This window comes from Mauremys mutica, unplaced genomic scaffold (assembly GCF_020497125.1).
Source record: "Mauremys mutica isolate MM-2020 ecotype Southern unplaced genomic scaffold, ASM2049712v1 Super-Scaffold_100113, whole genome shotgun sequence".
NCBI lineage: Eukaryota > Metazoa > Chordata > Testudines > Geoemydidae > Mauremys > Mauremys mutica.
The window spans coordinates 928,582-947,540 of NW_025423271.1; positions in this window are offsets into that span (position 1 = coordinate 928,582).

The following is an 18,959-nucleotide window of genomic DNA, read 5'->3' on the forward strand; positions in this document are numbered from 1 at the left end:
AGCACACCCATGCTCATGGCTCCAAGTAAGAGGAAGAGGTGCCTTCAGACAGGGGCGGCTCTAGAAATCAGGCTGCCCCAAGCAGCGCGGTGCGCTGCGGTGCCCTTCCCCGGTCCCGCGGCGGGTCCCCTCTTCCCGCGGCTCCGGTTGAGCTCCCGCAGGCATGACTGCGGCAGGTCAACCGGAGCCCGGGACGACCGGACCTGCCGCAGGCATGACTGCGGCGGGTGCCGTGGTCCCGCGGCTCCGGGGGACCTGCCGCAGTCATGCCTGCGGGAGCTCAACCGGAGCCGCGGGAAGAGGGGACCCGCCGCAGTCATGCCTGCGGCAGGTCCGCTCGTCCCGGGCTCCGGTGGACCTCCCGCAGGCATGACTGCGGCAGGTCCACCGGAGCCAAATGCCGCCCCCCCGGGAAAGGGCCGCCCCACGCGCCTGCTTGGCGCGCTGGGGTCTAGAGCCGCCCCTGCCTTCAGATCTCTCTGGTAAGCCGCAGAACTAATGTGGAATATATATTTTCCCACTGGGGACATTTACCCTCAGATAGTGGCAGTAGGTCCTGCCACTAAGAGTATGTCTATACTGCAATCAGAAGGTGTGATTACAGCTCATGTAGGCATACTAGCTAGTTGTTTTCTAGCTAGAAGGACAATAGCGGTATAACTGTGGCAGCTAGAAGGGTGAGACTCACAATAAAATTGTAAGCTTAGGCGAAACATTAGTTTCTGTTGTAGTAGTTGTAGTTTCTGTGAATGGCAACCTTTATTTTAAAGACATGGGTAACTTCAATGTGCTTCATTTAATACAAGTTAAGTACAATCCTCAGTCTTGGCAAGTTGTCAGTGGGGTCCTTATTTGGGCAAACTTTGAGTTCCCCATATCTCCTCACAGTGCCATTGTAGATTCATGCTGATGCTTTTATTCCTGTATTTTTCTGTGTCATCTCTCACTGGCAATTTTGGGAAAGAGATTGCTCTACTGCAGAATGAATGAATGCGAACTACCAGCTAGTTAAGACACCAGGCAATTTATAAAACATAAATCATCAAAACACTAAAGAAAAATATTCTGCTAAATTTAAAATGAGAGGGATTTCTTTTTATGGCTAAGTTTTAAATCCAAGACAATAGCTATTCATAATGACAATGGTGATTGATTTATTTGTTATTGGCCTTATTCTCATCTCCTATTATCGAGTGTTAGAGTGGAGAAGGCATTTGGGTGACATGGGTTTGTTTATGGGCCTCATGGAATGAGAGTCTTTCAGAGGGACTTGAGTTATTATTTCAATAGCTTAGGGTCTAAGTTAATGTATTCCTCTGGATCTCCCACTGAATCTTGTCTCACCTGGGTCTGTCTTGTAGTTTCTTGAGGCAAGGGCTGTTGAAATTTATGAGTTAGATAGCACCAAGCACATCACTGGTATAAACAACATGACAATAATTTACAGTCATGTGACAAATGATTTGAAAATGGAAATGCCGGTTAGCTGTGGGGACAGGTTATCTTTGAGCAGCATCAGTGTTGATAGCACTGCAAATTCTGAAACAAAAAGTATTCCTGGATCCATTTTGTATATTGTAATTGTGGTACATATGGATCCAAACCCCATCTGGGTATAAGTAGGTGCAACTCCACTGAAATCAATGCTCACATGAAGTCTAAATTTGGAATGTGGTGTGTACAATCACATGTTGTTTGCAGTTCCTGGAAAACACTGGTGGACAACATGAGGGGTAAAGAAAGAGCATGATCTTGCTCACTTTCTTAATTAAGTTAATGGGAGTTGCGCAAACTCAGGGCTGGTCCACACTAGCTCTTTAAATCGAATTTAGCAGCATTAAATCAAATTAAGCGTGCACCCGTCCACACCAGGAAGCCATTTAATTCGACATAGAGGGCTCCTTAGTTCGACTTCGGTACTCCACCTCGACAAGGGGAGTAGCGCTAAATTCGACATGGCTATGTCGAATTAGGCTAGGTGTGGATGCTAATCGATCTTAGTAGCTCCGGGAGCTATCCCACAGTGCAACACTCTGTTGACGCTCTGGACGCCAGTCGGAGCTTGGATGCTCTGACCAGCCACACAGGAAATGCCCCGGGAAAATTTGAATTCCTTTTCCTGTCTGGACAGTTGGAATCCCATTTCCTGGTTGCTCATTGGGGCGAGCTCAGCAGCACCGGCAACGATGCAGAGCTCTCCAGCAGGGGAGTCCAGGCAATCTCAGACTAGAAAGAGGGACCCAGCATGGACTGACCGGGAAGTCTCAGATCTGATCGCTGTGTGGGGCAATGTGTCTGTGCTTTCGGAGCTGCGCTCCAGCAAACGGAATGCAAAGACCTTCGAGAAGGTCTCCAAAGCCATGAGAGACAGAGGATACAGCCGGGATGCAATGCCATGCTGCGTGAAAGTCAAGGAGCTGAGACAAGGCTACCAGAAACTCAGAGCGGCAAACGGACGCTCCGGAGCCCAGCCCCAGACATGCCGCTTCTACGAGGCACTGCATGCCATTCTCGGTGGGTCTGCCACCACTGCCCCACCAGTGTGCGTGGACTCTGAGGATGGGATAGTGTCAACGGACTGTTCCTCGGAGATGTTCGCGGACGCGGAAGATGAGGAGGACGAGGCAGTCGACGGCGCTTTCCCTGACAGCCAGGATCTCTTCCTCACCCTCTCTGAGATCCCCTACCAACCCTCCCCAGCCGTTACCACGGACCCTGAATCGGGAGAAGGATCAGTCCGTAAGTGCTTTAAACAAGTTAACATTTATTTATTAAAAGCAGCTAAGACCAACGAGTTAACATTTTTTTAGTAACTAAACAGGGAGAGACATTAGGAGAACAGAAGGTCTACATACAGGGGGATGGAACTTTTATCTTCATAAGAGATCTCCAGGAAACTCTCCTGGAGGTAATCTGAAAGTCTATGCAGGAGGTTCCTTGGCAGAGCTAGCTTATCGTGTGCCCCGAGGTAGCACACTTTGCCGTGCCATGCTATAAGCTGGAACTCCGGGACCATTGCCCTCACGAGCATGGCAGAGTAGGCCCCTGGGTTGTGGTGGCTTTCTTCCAGCATGCGCGCTCTTTCTGCCCGTGAGACTCTCCTCAGGGTGATCTCTCTCGCACACTCCTGCATGAAATTAGAGTAATTGGGGTACTATTAGTAATGGGAACGCTTAACTGTTCCTTTGCATAACAAGAAGCCTCACTTAACAGCCACGTGCTGCAGTCTACAGAGTGGCAGCATGCAGGGATCTTTCCCAGTGAACAGCCGCGAGGGGGTGCAACAGGGGCCGAGTTTATGCTTTCAGGATTGCCTGCATCAAGAGGACAGAGCTGTACATTCACTTCTATGAATCCAAAAGTGTTTGGCTTACCATGCCTTGCTGCTACACGAATTCTTCTTTCCTGCAAAGGTTCTCTGATCTGCAGCCCAATACCCCAGGCAATGAAAGCGCATTCAGAGAAATCGAACTTTCCATTAGTGAGTGCGCATGAGACAGGTGCTGTGCATACTCTTGTTCACAGACACCGAGTAGACTATGTTTCTTTGTTTAAAAAATGTATCATTGTAAGAAATTCACTACCTTTTTGACATCACACAGGTGCAACTGTATCACGACCTGATCCACCATGCCCCTCACAGATGATGGCGCAAACTAGAAGGCGTAAGAAAAAGACAAGGGACGAGATGTTTGCTGAACTTATGGGCTGCTCCAGAGCCGAGGCAGACCAGCCGAGCCAGTGGAGGGAGAACCTCACTCAGCAGCACCGCTCACTCTGCGAACGGGAGGAGAGGTGGCGTCAGGAGGACCAGCAGGCGACTCAAACGCTGCTTGGACTAATGAGGGAGCAAACGGACACGCTCAGGCGCCTTGTCGATGTTCTGCAGGACCGCAGGCAGGAAGACAGAGCCCCCCTGCACTGTATCTGCAACCGCCCACCCCCGCCTCAAACTCCAATCCCCCCCTCATCAAAAATAACAAGAAGGAGGGTCACCAGGGGCCGTGAAAACTGTCACTGCACCACAGGACAGTGTTAAATTACCCAAAAGCTATCAGTCACTACATTTTGAAAAGTCCTTCCCTTACTGTGTTGTTGATTATTAAAAGTAGTTTTCTGTTACTTACTTTTTCCGTCATGGTTTTTTACACAACGCTGTGTTAGATGTCTTGGGTGGGTCGTTGGGTGGTTGAGGGGGTAGTGTAATGCATAGGACAGTCACCTTTAGCAGGGTACAGAGACGGGGGCTGGATCAGCAGCATGTCACACACACAGTGCAGTCAGTAGGCGGTTAGCTGGTATGGGAGGTGGTTTGCAGGTTTTCTGTCGTTGGGGGTGGTACGTGCATTTGTCGCGGGGGCGGGGGGTTACAGATGTCATGCAACGGTCCCTGTAATGGACCGCAGAGCCATGCAGCAGAGGAATCTGTATCCGTCCTCCCCTGCAACAAGGCCACATAGCCCCCGCACATAGAGTCCAAAAAAGGAGGGATGGCAGGATCCGTTGAAACAACCAGTCCGGCACTTGAAAAGTCCTCCCCTAAGTGACATAACTATAGTGACTGATAGTGCCTGACATAACTGATGTAGAATTATGCTGTAGTGAAGCCATAGCCTTAGAAAAAGTGCTACTTTCAGGGTTAGCCATCAGATAGTTGACTTGGTGCTTAAAGTGCTTTAATGTCATGTTTATACCAGGTATGAATGTTTCACCAGATTCAAGTTGCACAACAGAGTTTTCTGCATGGGCATAGGGAATAAAACAGGGGTTCTCAAATTGGGGGTTGTGACCCCTTAGGGGGTCACAGGGTTATTACTTGGGGGGTTGCAAGCTGTCAGACTACACCCCAAACCCCATTTCTCCTCTAGCATTATAGTGTTAAATATTTAAAAAAATGTGTTTTTAATTTATAAGGTGGGGTGGCACTCGTAGGCTTGCTGTTTGAAAGGGGTCACCAATACAAAAGTTTCAGAACCACTGGAATAGAAACTTTCTAAGACAGTTATTGAAATAGCACTTTATTCCATCTCTGAAATAGGCTGTTTGATGATGGATCTGTATAACAAAGAATAGTCATTTGAAATAATGATTTTTACTTAATTGGCAGTGTTAGAAATTGACTGTGGACACCTCCCACAGGCTTGCATTCCTCTTGGAACAAATGAAACTTTGTAAGAGTGCAGAGATCTCTGTTGTAAGGAAAGAAAAAAACCAAAAGACCGCCACCTGTGGCTCCTTTGGGTGGATTATTGTTAAGCTCAGAAAACAAGCATGCACCCCAAGGAGCCAGACTCTCACAGCTCAAAGTGCTTTGAGACCCCCTATTTTCTCTCCCCTCCCACCCTCCTCTTCCTCATAAAGACAACTCCTGTAATTCAACCATGAGAATAAAACATTATAGTGATGACACATCTGTGAGGGATATGTGGGTTTTGATTTCTGAAATTTGGGCTATGGCTTGAAAGAGTTTTGGTTCATCCTTTGGGATTAACTCTGCTCTCTATTCCAAACCTCTATGAATTCCCGACACCCCTAATGATACTCAGATAAGTATTGAAGCTGGGAGCTAACTGAAATCTATTTTGGTTTCCTAGCAGGACATTCTATACTGTTCAAGTTTCCTCCTCAATCATCTATCCCTTCCTTTCTCTCTTCCAGTAGTCTCCTAACTTCCTCTCCAATAAACCATGCTATCTCACCACCCCCTTCCTTTCAGGTTCCTGACATGAGGTCTCCATGCTGGCTGCCTGCTGATGATTTAGAAGTTTGCTTGATCTTTTGTTGTGTGCTCCTAAGATGACAATACATCCCATTTTGGCCAGGACAGTCCCTTTTTAAAGACCTGTTCCTACTATCCCAACTTTTTTTTTCCAAAAGGAGGCATTTGTCCCGTTTGGTCTTGCTGACTTGATCAATTGGCAAAAGCAAATGGGACAAATGCCCACTTTTGTCAAAAAGGTTGGGTGAAATGCAGAAGGGGCGAGTAGAGATGCCACCCCCCCCCCCGCAGGGAGGAGGCAGAGCTGGGGGAAGTCAGCATTCCAGCATGGGGGGCACAGGCAGGGTTCCAGCAACCGGCGACAGCCTCCTGAGTAGGCCCCTGCTGGGTTCCAGCAATGGTGGCAACAGCCTCATGTGGGGAGGGGACGGGGTACACAGTTCCAGCAACGGGCAACAGCCTCACGTGGGTGGAGGGGCCCTCAGGTGAGCAGCTGAGGGTGTCCCATTTTTTCTTTGGGAAATATAGTCATCATATGTGCTCCAGAACTACACTGCTATTTGACCTGTTCGCTATTTGACTTAGTGCAGTCCCTATTGCTGATGTCACTGTGGCAAAATGTGTGTCAGCATCATATATATTATCCATGGCTCTCCTCCCACCCCCCTCAACATGTAGCTGACGGTGCTTTCATTAGCCCACCCAGAACATCCATTTGAAAAAAAAATAAATCAAACCTGGACCAGAGTGGTTCTGAATACCCACCTCCATCTACAGCAGGGGTCAGCAAGCTTCAGCATGCGGCCCGCCAGGGTAAGCCTCTGGTGGGCCGGGCCAGTTTGTTTATCTGCTGCATCCACAGGTTTGGCCGATCGCGGCTCCCACTACCCGCAGTTCACCGCTCCAGGCCAATGGGGGGCTGCGGGAAGTGGCGGCCAGCACATCCCTCGGCCCGCACCGCTTCCTGCAGCCCCCATTGGCCTGGAGCCACGAACCGTGGCTAGTGTGAGCCAGATCAGCTGAACCTGCGGATGCGGCAGGTAAACAAACTGTCCCAGCCCGCGAGGGGGCTTACCCTGGTGTGCCGAAGCTAGCCGATCCCTGAGCTACATTGATTATCTGCCACCAATAAATAAAATAGAGCCTTCAACCACATCTCCCCCATGCATTCCCCAGGAAACTCAGTATACAAGTTACATTTAGATTGGTGCATAGATCAGCAGACATTGTGAGACAAATTCACTGCTGGCATCTTCACTAAAGTGAACCAAGTCAGATTACAACAGGGACGAACCTGGCCCTATGTCCTTACATGCCACCAACCCCACAAACAAAGCTGGAATGTCATAATTCCTTTGGCATTTCTTAGGGTTTTAGATGGTTGCAGAGTCCAGTTGTTATTTAAGCAGGTTTTTGTTTGTATTGTTTTTTATTTACTATCCATCCAATTTATATTCTGGAACATTCTTCCCTTTCCCTTTCAATGTTTCTAATAGAATAATAAAAGCTTTTTATTGCATTTACCTGAGTCTCCACAGGTAAGGCCACTCGCAGCAGCTGCGGTTCACCGTTCCTGGCCAATAGGAGCTGTGGAAAGCGGCACGGGCCGTACCTGCAAGTGGCCGTACCTGCAGGCACTCGGTAAACAAAGCATCTCGCATCCCTCCAGGGTCTTACCCTGAACAAGCTGCGAAGCAAGTTCGGGAACCCCTGACATAGATGGACCCCCTACACCCTCAAGGACCTCCACTGAAATCAACGGGAGGCTCTTTGCATAGAGCTCATTTCAGGATCAGTGGTGTAATCTTTTAAGGCAAGGATTACAAAGGTATTTAGGCACCTAAGGACACAGGTAGGTACTTAACATCATTTATAGAAGCACCTACCCAGGTTAGGTGCCTTGCACCCCTTGAAGTCCAATGGGAGTTAGGTACCTAACTCACACATCTAGTGGGATTTGCAAAAGTGCCTAAGTACCTTTAAATATCTGGCAGTCACTAGTGTGATGGACCTGCCAAGCAGCCCTTCCTCAGTGCAGATCCCTTTCTTCTGGCCAGGCAAGGGGAAACACCCTGAACAAGGGCAAGGCCAAGCTTGGTTGGTAAGTGTCAGCCGCATGGCAAGCCAGGAGCTGCAGAGAAGCTAGATACAGAGAAAAATCCCAGGAACTTTGAACAGAGCTGCACATACAACACACCGACCGCTGGACATCACAGGCGGGTGTGGGATTTATGCTGGGCAGGGAGCCAGTGTACAGGGGCTTCAATGAGACATAACTGAGCCTGGCCTAGAAACCTACTAGCATGTGTTTGCTTGAATAGAGACTAGACTGAAGAGGAAACCCTAGGCATTAGGCCTGAAGAACCCTGATTCTCAATTAGACTGTTCCAGGGGCCCAAGCATTTACTGCTATTGCACTGTAACCGTTAAGCCTCTGAACCTAGGATATCTGCAAACTTTCCCTTTCCTGCCAATCCTAGTAAAATATCATTCCACTTAGCCTTGTATCAGAGTGGTTATTGGGACCCACCAGGGCTAGCACCTACAAGGCCCAGTTGCTGAAACACTCACAGTGCTAAGTATCAGAGGGGTAGCCGTGTTAGTCTGGTTCTGTAGAAGCAGCAAAGAATCCTGTGGCACCTTATAGACTAACAGACGTTTTGCAGCATGAGCTTTCGTGGGTGAATACCCACTTCTTCAGATGCAAGTGGTGGAAATTTCCTGGGGCAGGTATATATAAGCAAGCAAGAAGCAAGCTAGAGATAACGAGGTTAGATCAATCAGGGTGGATGAGGCCCTGTTCTAGCAGTTGAGGTGTGAAAACCAAGGGAGGAGAAACTGGTTCTGTAATTGGCAAGCCATTCACAGTCTTTGTTTAGTCCTGAGCTGATGGTGTCAAATTTGCAGATGAACTGGAGCTCAGCAGTTTCTCTTTGAAGTCTGGTCCTAAAGTTTTTTTGCTGTAGGATGGCCACCTTAAGATCTGCTATTGTGTGGCCAGGGAGGTTGAAGTGTTCTCCTACAGGTTTTTGTATATTGCCATTCCTAATGTCTGATTTGTGTCCATTTATCCTTTTCCTTAGAGACTGTCCAGTTTGGCCGATGTACATAGCAGAGGGGCATTGCTGGCATATGATGGCATATATTACATTGGTGGAAGTGCAGGTGAATGAACCGGTGATGTTGTGGCTGATCTGGTTTGGTCCTGTGATGGTGTTGCTGGTGTAGATATGTGGGCAGAGTTGGCATCGAGGTTTGTTGCATGGATTGGTTCCTGAGCTAGAGTTACTATGGTGCGGTGTGCAGTTGTTGGTGAGAATATGCTTCAGGTTGGCAGGTTGTCTGTGGGCGAGAACTGGTCTGCCACCCAAGGCCTGTGAAAGTGTGGGATCATTGTCCAGGATGGGTTGTAGATCCCTGATGATGCGTTGTAGGGGTTTTAGCTGGGGACTGTATGTGATGGCCAGTGGAGTCCTGTTGGTTTTTTTCTTGGGTTTGTCTTCCAGTAGGAGGCTTCTGGGTACACGTCTGGCTCTGTTGATCTGTTTCCTTATTTCCTCGTGTGGGTACTGTAGTCTTGAGAATGCTTGGTGGAGATTTTCTAGGTGTTGGTCTCTGTCTGCGGGGTTAGAGCAGATACGGTTGTACCTCAGTGCTTGGCTGTAGACAATGGATCTTGTGGTGTGTCTGGGATGGAAGCTGGAGGCATGAAGGTAGGCATAGCGGTCGGTAGGTTTTCGGTATAGGGTGGTGTTGATGTGACCATCACTTATTTGCACCGTGGTGTCTAGGAAGTGGACCTCCCGTGTAGATTGGTCCAGGCTGAGGTTGATGGAGGGGTGGAAGCTGTTGAAATCGTGGTGGAATTTTTCCAGAGTCTCCTTCCCATGGGTCCAGATGATGAAGATGTCATCGATGTAGCGTAGGTAGAGAAGGGGCGTGAGTGGACGGGAGTTGAGGAAGCGTTGTTCCAGGTCGGCCATAAAAATATTGGCATATTGTGGGGCCATACGGGTGCCCATAGCGGTGCCACTGAGTGCTGGCCTCTGAGTCGTGGTAGACCTGATGCCTTAGGGCGTTGGTATGCTCTGGCACCGAACAGCCCCAATAATTCCCTGGAATATTTAAGTCTTTCAGCTAAATATAGCTTTGTGGGCAGGATTCAACCTAACTGAAAATGCAGACTGGAGTGACAAAATTAAAATACTTAAAAAAAAATAATAAAAAGGCAGAGGAGGCTTTACAAAGCCTTTTCCATTGTGATATTATAAGCTCTGTCCTTTTATATCAGTTATTTCATTTTCTCGCAAGTTGAATTTAGCCATAGGAAAATTACCAATATACAGAGAATATATATTATTAAAGAGTTATTAGTTTAAATATGCTAACTTTTAAAAACATTAAATTTATAGTCAGGTTGATATAGTTCCCATTTTATTTACAGAACTGTATTGATTTTGCCTTTTCCTAAAAGGCCCTTGGAAGTCATGGTAATGGAATGCTTTTCCTTATAGATCAATCAGTGTGAATTTCATGGATTGTATAAAGTGGACAAATTTACAGAGCTCAGCAGATTGTTCCGGCTGTTCATGCAGCAGCAGCAGCCAACCACTTAGTACCACTTACATACTTGCTGGAAAAGCTAGCAAATAAGTGAACAATCAAGTATAATTTTTTTGGCAGCCAGTTACACACTCTTTAACTGTTTTAATTCTGCTGATTATATTATATGCAGTATGTCCCTAATGAAATATGGCTATCCAGGGCTGCTGCACATATCATTCTTTTGAACAGGCAGCTTCTCAAAACTGAGGAGCAAACATACTGACTGGTATGGGTCAGGCATCACTGGAAGGGTTAACAAATCAATTCCTTAGTCATTTTTTTGTATTTCAATTTCCTCTATAATCATACATCATTTGTACATGTGGTCATAAACCCTAGATTGTATTGTTCTTGCAAATATGTTAGCTGACAGGTTTAGCCTTTTTTTCCTGTTTACAAGTTGTCCAAGAGCCAGTTCCTGTGAATATATTAGTTATTCTTAATATTCACCAGATTGGGTCACATGAACCATTTCTGTCCTTTAGGTTGTTTATGAACTGTTCATCACAACTATGGTTTTGACTGTTCTCTATTCATGGTGTGTGATTGGTCACCAAAGTCACATGGTGTCATTTTTTTTATCCTGATTAGAGGACAAACTCTTAAGTCAGTTGACTAACAAGTAACTGAAAGTGAATAATACACGTCCCAGTACAAATTTTCCCATGAATGATTGTTCATACTAAATAATGAAATGTTTGGGATTACCAAACATTTTCACCAATAACATATTGATCATCTGAATACTTGTGAACATAAATAATGTCTCCACAAAAAACAGAACTCACCATTTGGGTGGTTGGAAACCTTCTGGCAAAAAATGTTTTAAATGGAAAATAGGAGTGAAACTGAATTTTATTTGAGAAAAGTCTCTGCTTTCCGCAGAAAGTTTTTAATTTTCACTGAAAATCTGAACACCCAAAAATAAAAACAAAACAAAAATATTAAATAGTTGGCCAAAAATTGAGAAGTTTTGATTTAGCAATGCTCTGATGGAGCCTCTTGGGAGTTGTATTTCAGGAGCTTCATGCTTCCATTCTCCTCTATGGGTTAAATTTCCTAGCCAGATTACATCTTCCATGATCCACCACCACAAGCGACTCCTATGATACACCATGTTGACTCAGCAAGAGGGGAGATTGTGATTCATCATGGGAGGTGTAATCCAGCCAGATAGCTTGGTCTAAATAGGGGAATCGGGACCATAAGTTACCTGAACTACAACCCCCAGGAGAAACTGCAGCAGCATTTCCCAAGAGAAATTTTTGGTTTTCAGTTTTTGATTTTTCACCAAAAAGTTAACATTTCCCATGGGAACCCCTCCCCCTCCGCATTTTCTGATCACTTCTGCTCGTCATCTTTACTGGTAATATTTGACCAGCACTGATGATGATATGGTTGCCTGTTTATTGCCTATTTTTCTTTCACAAGCCTATAGCTTGGATTTAGCAAAGCACTTAAATGAATGATAAAATTAAAGCATGTATGTAAGTCCTGTTGACTGCAGTGCAACTACAGTTGCTTTAGTTTAAGCACATACTTAAATGCTTTGCTGCATAGGGATGGATTTAAGCACATTTAAATCCATTACTAAATCAGGGCCTAAATGAGTAACTGCTTCAAGGGTGGACTTGTTAAATATGGAGAAGAGAGATTGTATACTTGGTGTAAGTAAACATGCAGCAGCTCAGTATCTACTTGTTTTGCTAGCACTGTGTTCAGAAATTCTGAATGCTTCTTTAGTGAGCTCATTGATATTAATAGCCAGAATGCTCACAGCTATTTCATACTAGTTTTTTTGTATCTGAGCGCTGGGAACAAACTGGAAGGCTTGAGCATGCTTATTTCTGCTCTGGATGCTTGTACAGAGATTCAGTCAGTATCTTAGAACGTTAGAAAGAGTGTCTCATAGATCTGCTAATTACATAAGTCTCACTTTGACAGCAGCCTTGGGTGCAATTGATCTGCGAGAGTGTGTGGAACCATTATTCTACCTCTGTAATCCATTTAAAGATAACCTAATAATTTAAAGGCTTTTAGGATCATATTCATGTGAATTATTTTAACAGGTTTAATTTAGCCTTAGGAGAATATGCATGGCTGATTTTTTTTTTAACATCACTTACTTCTTATGTCAACAAAACAAAAGCATAATGTGAGTCAGTCACGTGCCAAAATTATACAGGAATTACATTTATTTTACCAAGTTTTAGGAAGTGTTGGGATTATACTGGGGCCTGTGATGGCTGAATTTTAGCAGATCAAGAAGCAGCTGTGCTACCTCTCATGAGGGAGGTTTGACTAAATTAAAATACCTTCTTTCCTCCTAGTTCTATCTATTTACTTAAATAATTTAGAAATGCCATATTGTTGTGGTACCTAAAGAGAAGTACAAGAGTGCTTAGCATTTATGAACACACTTTATGTACATAACTAATCCTTACATTGTCCCTTTGAGGTACTACTAGTAAACACTTATATATGGCCCAATCATTTTGCATGTTGCTCTGTGTGCGCGCACACGTGTGTTATATATAAAAACCAAACACACACATACATACACACACTTTCCTGGTCTGAAAAGCTTATAATCTGGCAAATGCAGAACTTGAGGATAGACAAAGGAAGGCAAAAATTTAAAATAAAATGAAGGACCATAGAATAAAATAATGATTATTGTAATGGAGCATATTAAAATAGGAATAGTAATACATGCATCTCTTACAGACCGTGATGCTGAGATAGGGTGACCAGACAGCAAGTGTGAAAAATCGGGACAGAAGGTGGGGGGTAATAGGCGTGTGTATAAGACAAAGCCCCAAATATCAGGACTGTCCCTATAAAATCGGGACATCTGGTCACCCTATGCTGAGACAAAGGGGTTAAATGATTTGCCCAAGGCCTCCAGAAGGCAAGTGCCATAGCTGAGACTATTATTAACTGCTATCTCCAAATTTCCAGTCCTTTGGCTTGATCCATTAGACCACACTGCCTGGCAGTTATGTAAGCTGCATTACATACCACACTGTTTTGAGTTAGAAAGCTAAGTTAGAATGATTTTCTTTCTACATGAAGAATACATATTGGTGGGCCAAGACTAAATGGGGGGAGGAAAAAGGAGGAACAAGCAAAGAAGTATTTCTATATGGGGCAGAAGAGAACAAGCAACATCTGTCAACCATGATCTTTAGTTTTAATCAGTTTTTGATAGTTTTAATCAGGCCAATACATTGAACCAAACCCCTGTTAAATCATTGCTCAGCCCGAGTCCTTCACCCACATTCCTTAGGGCATTGGGTGTTTCATTTCCTGCCTCCATTTCACACAGAGACACAATTTCCTTTGCACAGATCCGTGAACAGCAAAACCTCCCTGTGTCTCTGGTCTGAGCCAGGGTGTTCGATTCCAGTGAACCCTTCTCTCCTGCAATGCGATGGTCAGACAGAGGGGACGTGGCACCTGCATCCCTGCCAGGGAGATATTGGCTCGGCTCTTTCTTTCTGCTGCTGTTGTTAGTCCATGAAACATCAAAGGTGGAATGCAAGGCTGAGTTCATGCACCAGCCCCCTGAAAAAATTTCAGTGCCCCAGAGAAATCCTGCCCCCTGCTATTGGAACGATGTGCTGGAGATTTGACTGGGAAAGGGACTGTCTGAATTGTCAGAGTGGGGAATGAACAACAATCTACAGCAATGTCATTAACACAAACACACTCATCCTGCTCCAGCCGGAAGGGAAATGGGCAGGAATCCTCGCTGTTCACCCAAGGGGACACTTTACACTGATGCGCAGCCGTGAGTGTGCTGGGGAAGCTGGTCTGGGCAAACAATTTGAAGTGACAATTCAGTGAGAACAGAATCATCATGTAATGATACAACTGTACATCAAGTAGTTGTGACCGAGTGGTTAAGGTGATAGAATAGCAATCCATGGGGGTCTTCCCTGTGCAGGTTCAAATCCTGCTAACTATGCAAGCGCTGCACTGTTGTTATTATTACTGTAGACTTGGTGCCTGAGCATCCAGAGTGCAAACTGGAGCCAGGTCTACTTTCACTCTGTCTACGCTAAAAATGCTGCTGTGTCACTGCTATAGCACTTTGGAGTACACAGTGATTGGAGAGGTTTTCCCATCCCTGTAATAGCTACATGGACAGAACAATTCTTCCTTTTCTTTAGCACTATCTAACCCGGGCTTAGGTCACCTTAACTCTATGAGTTTGGGGGGTGTGGGTTTTTCACACCCTGAGAGACGTCGCTCTGCCAGTGAAGTGCCCACTTAGATCCCTCTTGGTATTTCAATGCAGGCACTGACCTGTGAGAGGAAAACATCAGCTCACAAACACAGAGACTGAATTCCTCACATTTAATCTCTCTGCACTTTCCAGAAAGTCACAAAATTCAATTCATTCTTGCTAGGACAGAGAAAAACTAAGTGACACTAAGTTTTTTGGCTTGGGTAAATAAAATTAAGTGTTTAATTAATATAGTAAAAAAGCTGTACTGATTCTTCTAACTAACACCACAGCGTGAAATAGGAACAGAGACAAATCTTGTCAGTGATGACTAATTTCGCAAATGATCTTCCCATTATTAATTTCCACGCTGCCCCCATTGGAGGTCTGGGCATTGCCAGTGTCACTTGCTCTGCATTCACCTTCCCCCTAGGAATTGTTCTCGGACATTCGACTTCCTCTGCAGCATGGGGCACGGGTCACTTGCTGGAGGATTCCCTGCACCTTGAGGTCTTTAAACCACGATTTGAGGACTTCAGTAACTCAGACATAGGTCAGGGGTTTGTTACAGGAGTGGGTGGGTGAGATTCTGTGGCCTGCTCCAGACCCCAGCGGGGTAAGCACCCGTGTGGGGCGGCCCTTTCCCGGGGGGCGGCAGGCTGGGCCGGCGGACCTGCCGCAGGCATGACTGCGGTGGGGCCGCTCGGCCCGCGGCTCCAGTGGACCTCCCGCAGGCATGACTGCGGACGGTTCGCTGGTCCCGTGGCTCGGCTGGACCTCCCGCAGGCATGCCTGCAGCAGCTCAACCGGAGCCGCTGGACCAGCGAACTGCCCGCAGCTGCGGGAGGTCCAGCCGAGCCGCGCGACCAACGGACCCTCCGCAGTCATGCCCGCGGGAGGTCCGCGGCTCCGGGGCGCCTCCCGGGCATGACTGCTTGGGGCGGCCGAATTTGTAGAGCCGCCCCTGACGAGGTCAGCCTAGATGATCATAATGAGCCCTTCTGACCTTAAGTCTATGAATTTATTAATCTTTTCCCAAATTTGGAAAATTGTGCAGTTCAGAATGTGACTAGTGACCCCGTCTCCTTCCTGCACCTTCTCTACATTGCTCCACAGAAGCTTCTCCCCCTGCAGAGTCACCCCAGCACGGCAGTGCAGCAGCCAGGGTTCAGCAGGGGCCCCTGGCAAGGGACAGTGGGTGCAGCCAACAGCCTGGTGTGCCTGGTAGTGAGGCAGCTGTAAAAAAGCAACACTTCCCCCCCCCCCCCCCACAAGTACAGCGACTGAATTCCCCAATTTTAACATCACGACCCACTGGAGAAAGCCACACGTAAGTTGTATTGTCACAGGGAGATGCAAAAATCAAGTGACACCAATGTGTAAATTGAGTAAATAAAGTTGAGGAGATAGTTATTAACCTCCCAAAAATATACTAAAGATCCCTCAGCATAACACGAGAAGATGAAATATGTACGGATACAACCCTTCACACCACAGGCACATTTCCCAAAACGGTCCCTCAAAATGTTACTAATTCCCACCCCTCCCCCACAGGAGCTCTGTTAACTGTTCTGCAGGCAGCTTCCCATTAAATGCTGTTGTGGGACATTCCCAGGCCTGGAAATGTACCAACAACAGAATTTGAAGAGCAAACCTGGCTCCCTGCACCAGGCAGGATTTGAGTGTTTTGTCCCTGTCACTTAGTCTTTGTCAATAGTACAGACGTCAGGGGCAGGACTCCAGGCTCTGCTTGAGGGATCCTGGCACAGGGGCTGGGGGTTGAGAAAGGATTGTAGATTCTGACCTGTGTTCTGGAGAGGAGGTAATAAGTGAAGGGGGCATTTCTGACTCCTCCCCTTCTCATTGGTCCCCTGGGCTGGAATCCCACAGGGCCAAATGAGGGGGTGATGCCACTTGGTTAATAAAAGCCAGTGCTCTGGGCAAGGCTTGAACTCACAACCTCAGCATAGCTCCTCTCAGCACTGTGTACTAACCAATTGCACCACTAAAACACCTGTTAATTAGTATCAGAGGGGTAGCCTTGTTAGTCTGGTTCTGTAAAAGCAGCAAAGAATCCTGTGGCACCTTATAGACTAACAGACGTTTTGCAGCATGAGCTTTCGTGGGTGAATACCCACTTCGTCGGATGCAAGTAGTGGACATTTCCAGGGGCAGGTATATATCAGCAAGCAAGAAGCAAGCTGGAGATAACGAGGTTAGTTCAATCAGGGAGGATGAGGCCCTGTTCTAGTAGTTGAGATGTGAAAACCAAGGGAGGAGAAACTGGTTCTGTAGTTAGCAAGCCATTCACAGTCTTTGTAAACAAAGACCAGTTTCTCCTCCCTTGGTTTTCACACCTCAACTGCTAGAACAGGGCCTCATCCTCCCTGATTGATCTAACCTCATTATCTCTAGCTTGCTTCTTGCTTGCTCATATATACCTGCCCCTGGAACTTTCCACTCTTGCATTCGACGAAGTGGGTATTCACCCACGAAAGCTCATGCTGCAAAACGTCTGTTAGTCTATAAGGTGCCACAGGATTCTTTGCTGCTGTTAATTAGTGTTTTCTGAGACCCCCCCTAGGCTGATAAAGCCAAGGAGTGACCCCAAAACATTCTCAGTGGGGCTGAGAGCAGGTAGTGACAAGTGTTGTACTCGGTGGGGTGGATTCTTCTTAAGGGTTCCAGGCCCCATTTGACCGTCTAGGGAGTGCAGCTGTTGTTCTCGTCGAGAAGTGTGCGGCTTTGGATAGAAGACCGGGAGGAAGATGTCTTGGTTGACATGGAAGGCAGACATCACCTTAGGAAGGAAGGCAGGGTGTGGTCGCAGCTGTACCTTGTCCTTATGGAACATCGTATACGGTGGGTCCGACGTGAGGGCTCTAAGCTCCAACACGTCTCGCCGAGGTGATAGCTATGAGGAAGGCTGTCTTCCAGGAATGGTACAGGAGCAAGCAGGTGGCCATCGGCTCGAATGGGGCACCAGTGAGTCTGGATAGGACGAGGCTGAGGTCCCACATAGTGGCCGGATGCCGAATTTGCGGGTACAGATGATCTAAACCCTTGAGGAACCTGCTGACCATGGGATTGGAGAAGACTGAGAGCCCATTTTCGCCCGGGTGAGAGGTTGAAATCGCTGCTAGGTGTACTCTGATGGATAAAACTGCTAGGCTCTGCTGTTTCAAGGACAAGAGAGAGTCTCAGATGGTAGGTACTGATGCCTCCAGGCGGGGAGTATTGCTCAGAGCACACCAGCAGGAAAAACGCTTCCACTTGGCCAAATACGTGGACCTGGTAGAGGGCTTTCTGCTACCCAAAAGAACCTGCTGCACCAAGCGGGAGCAACCTAACTCCGATTGAGTTAGCCATGCAGGATCCACATTGTGAGGTGGAGGGATTGCAGGTCGGGATGACAGAATCATCCATGTTCCTGAGTGATCAGGTCCAGCCACAACGGAAGTAGAATTGGAGTGGTCACTGACAGATCGAGGAGAGTGGACCAATTGAAATGGTAAAACTATTGCACTGTCCTAAGGTTGAAGTTTCCTTGTCTATGCAAGGGACTTGCACTTCACAGGTTGTTGTCATTGACTTCACATCTTTAACTGATTTGCTTTAAGTCTCCTGAGTGTCCCCTGTAGCATCGGTTCTCAGCCAGGCATCTGTGGCTCTCTGGAGGGCCATGAGGAGGTTTCAGAGGGGTCTGTGAAGCAGAGCTGGCATTAAACTCACTGGGGCCCAGGGGAGAAAGCCAAAGCCTGAGGCCAGCTATGGTGGGACTGAAGCCCAGCCAACAGTTTTGTGGGGCTCCCTGTGGCGTGGGGCCACAGGCAATTGCCCTGCTTGCTACCCCCTAATGCTGGCCCTGGATTTTATATGCAGAAAAACAGCTGTGTGTTTGCGGGGGTGGGGGGTGGGGTTTGCCGTGGAGTTCTTTCAGCGTGGGGAGGGCTCTGAAAGAAAAAGGTTGAGAGTCCCTGCCCTATGGTCATGCCCACAGAGAGTTCCTATCTTGACCTATTAATTGAATTTAAGGCACACTTGTTTGTGTCCTAATTAACAAATGTAGGGAATGTGAGAGCGGATTCTGAGACATCTAAAGCTCTTTTAAAATTTAACATCAAATCAGATAACTGGTCAATAGGTATTACTGACGAATACCAATTAAATAGAGTACTTGAATAAAACAGTTGTGCACTCTTTATCCTTATAATTGCAGTGGACATGGCTTTGAGACTATCACAGCAGAGGTATATTTCACTCCAATAATAGGTTTAGTTTTCAGGTTAGTAGGTGTTGTGTACTCTTACTGAAACCCTGATAATACTTTGGGCCAAATTCTGCCCAGACTTTCATCCATGCAACCCCATCCCCACATAGGTGGGATTGAGTAGGGTAGAAATT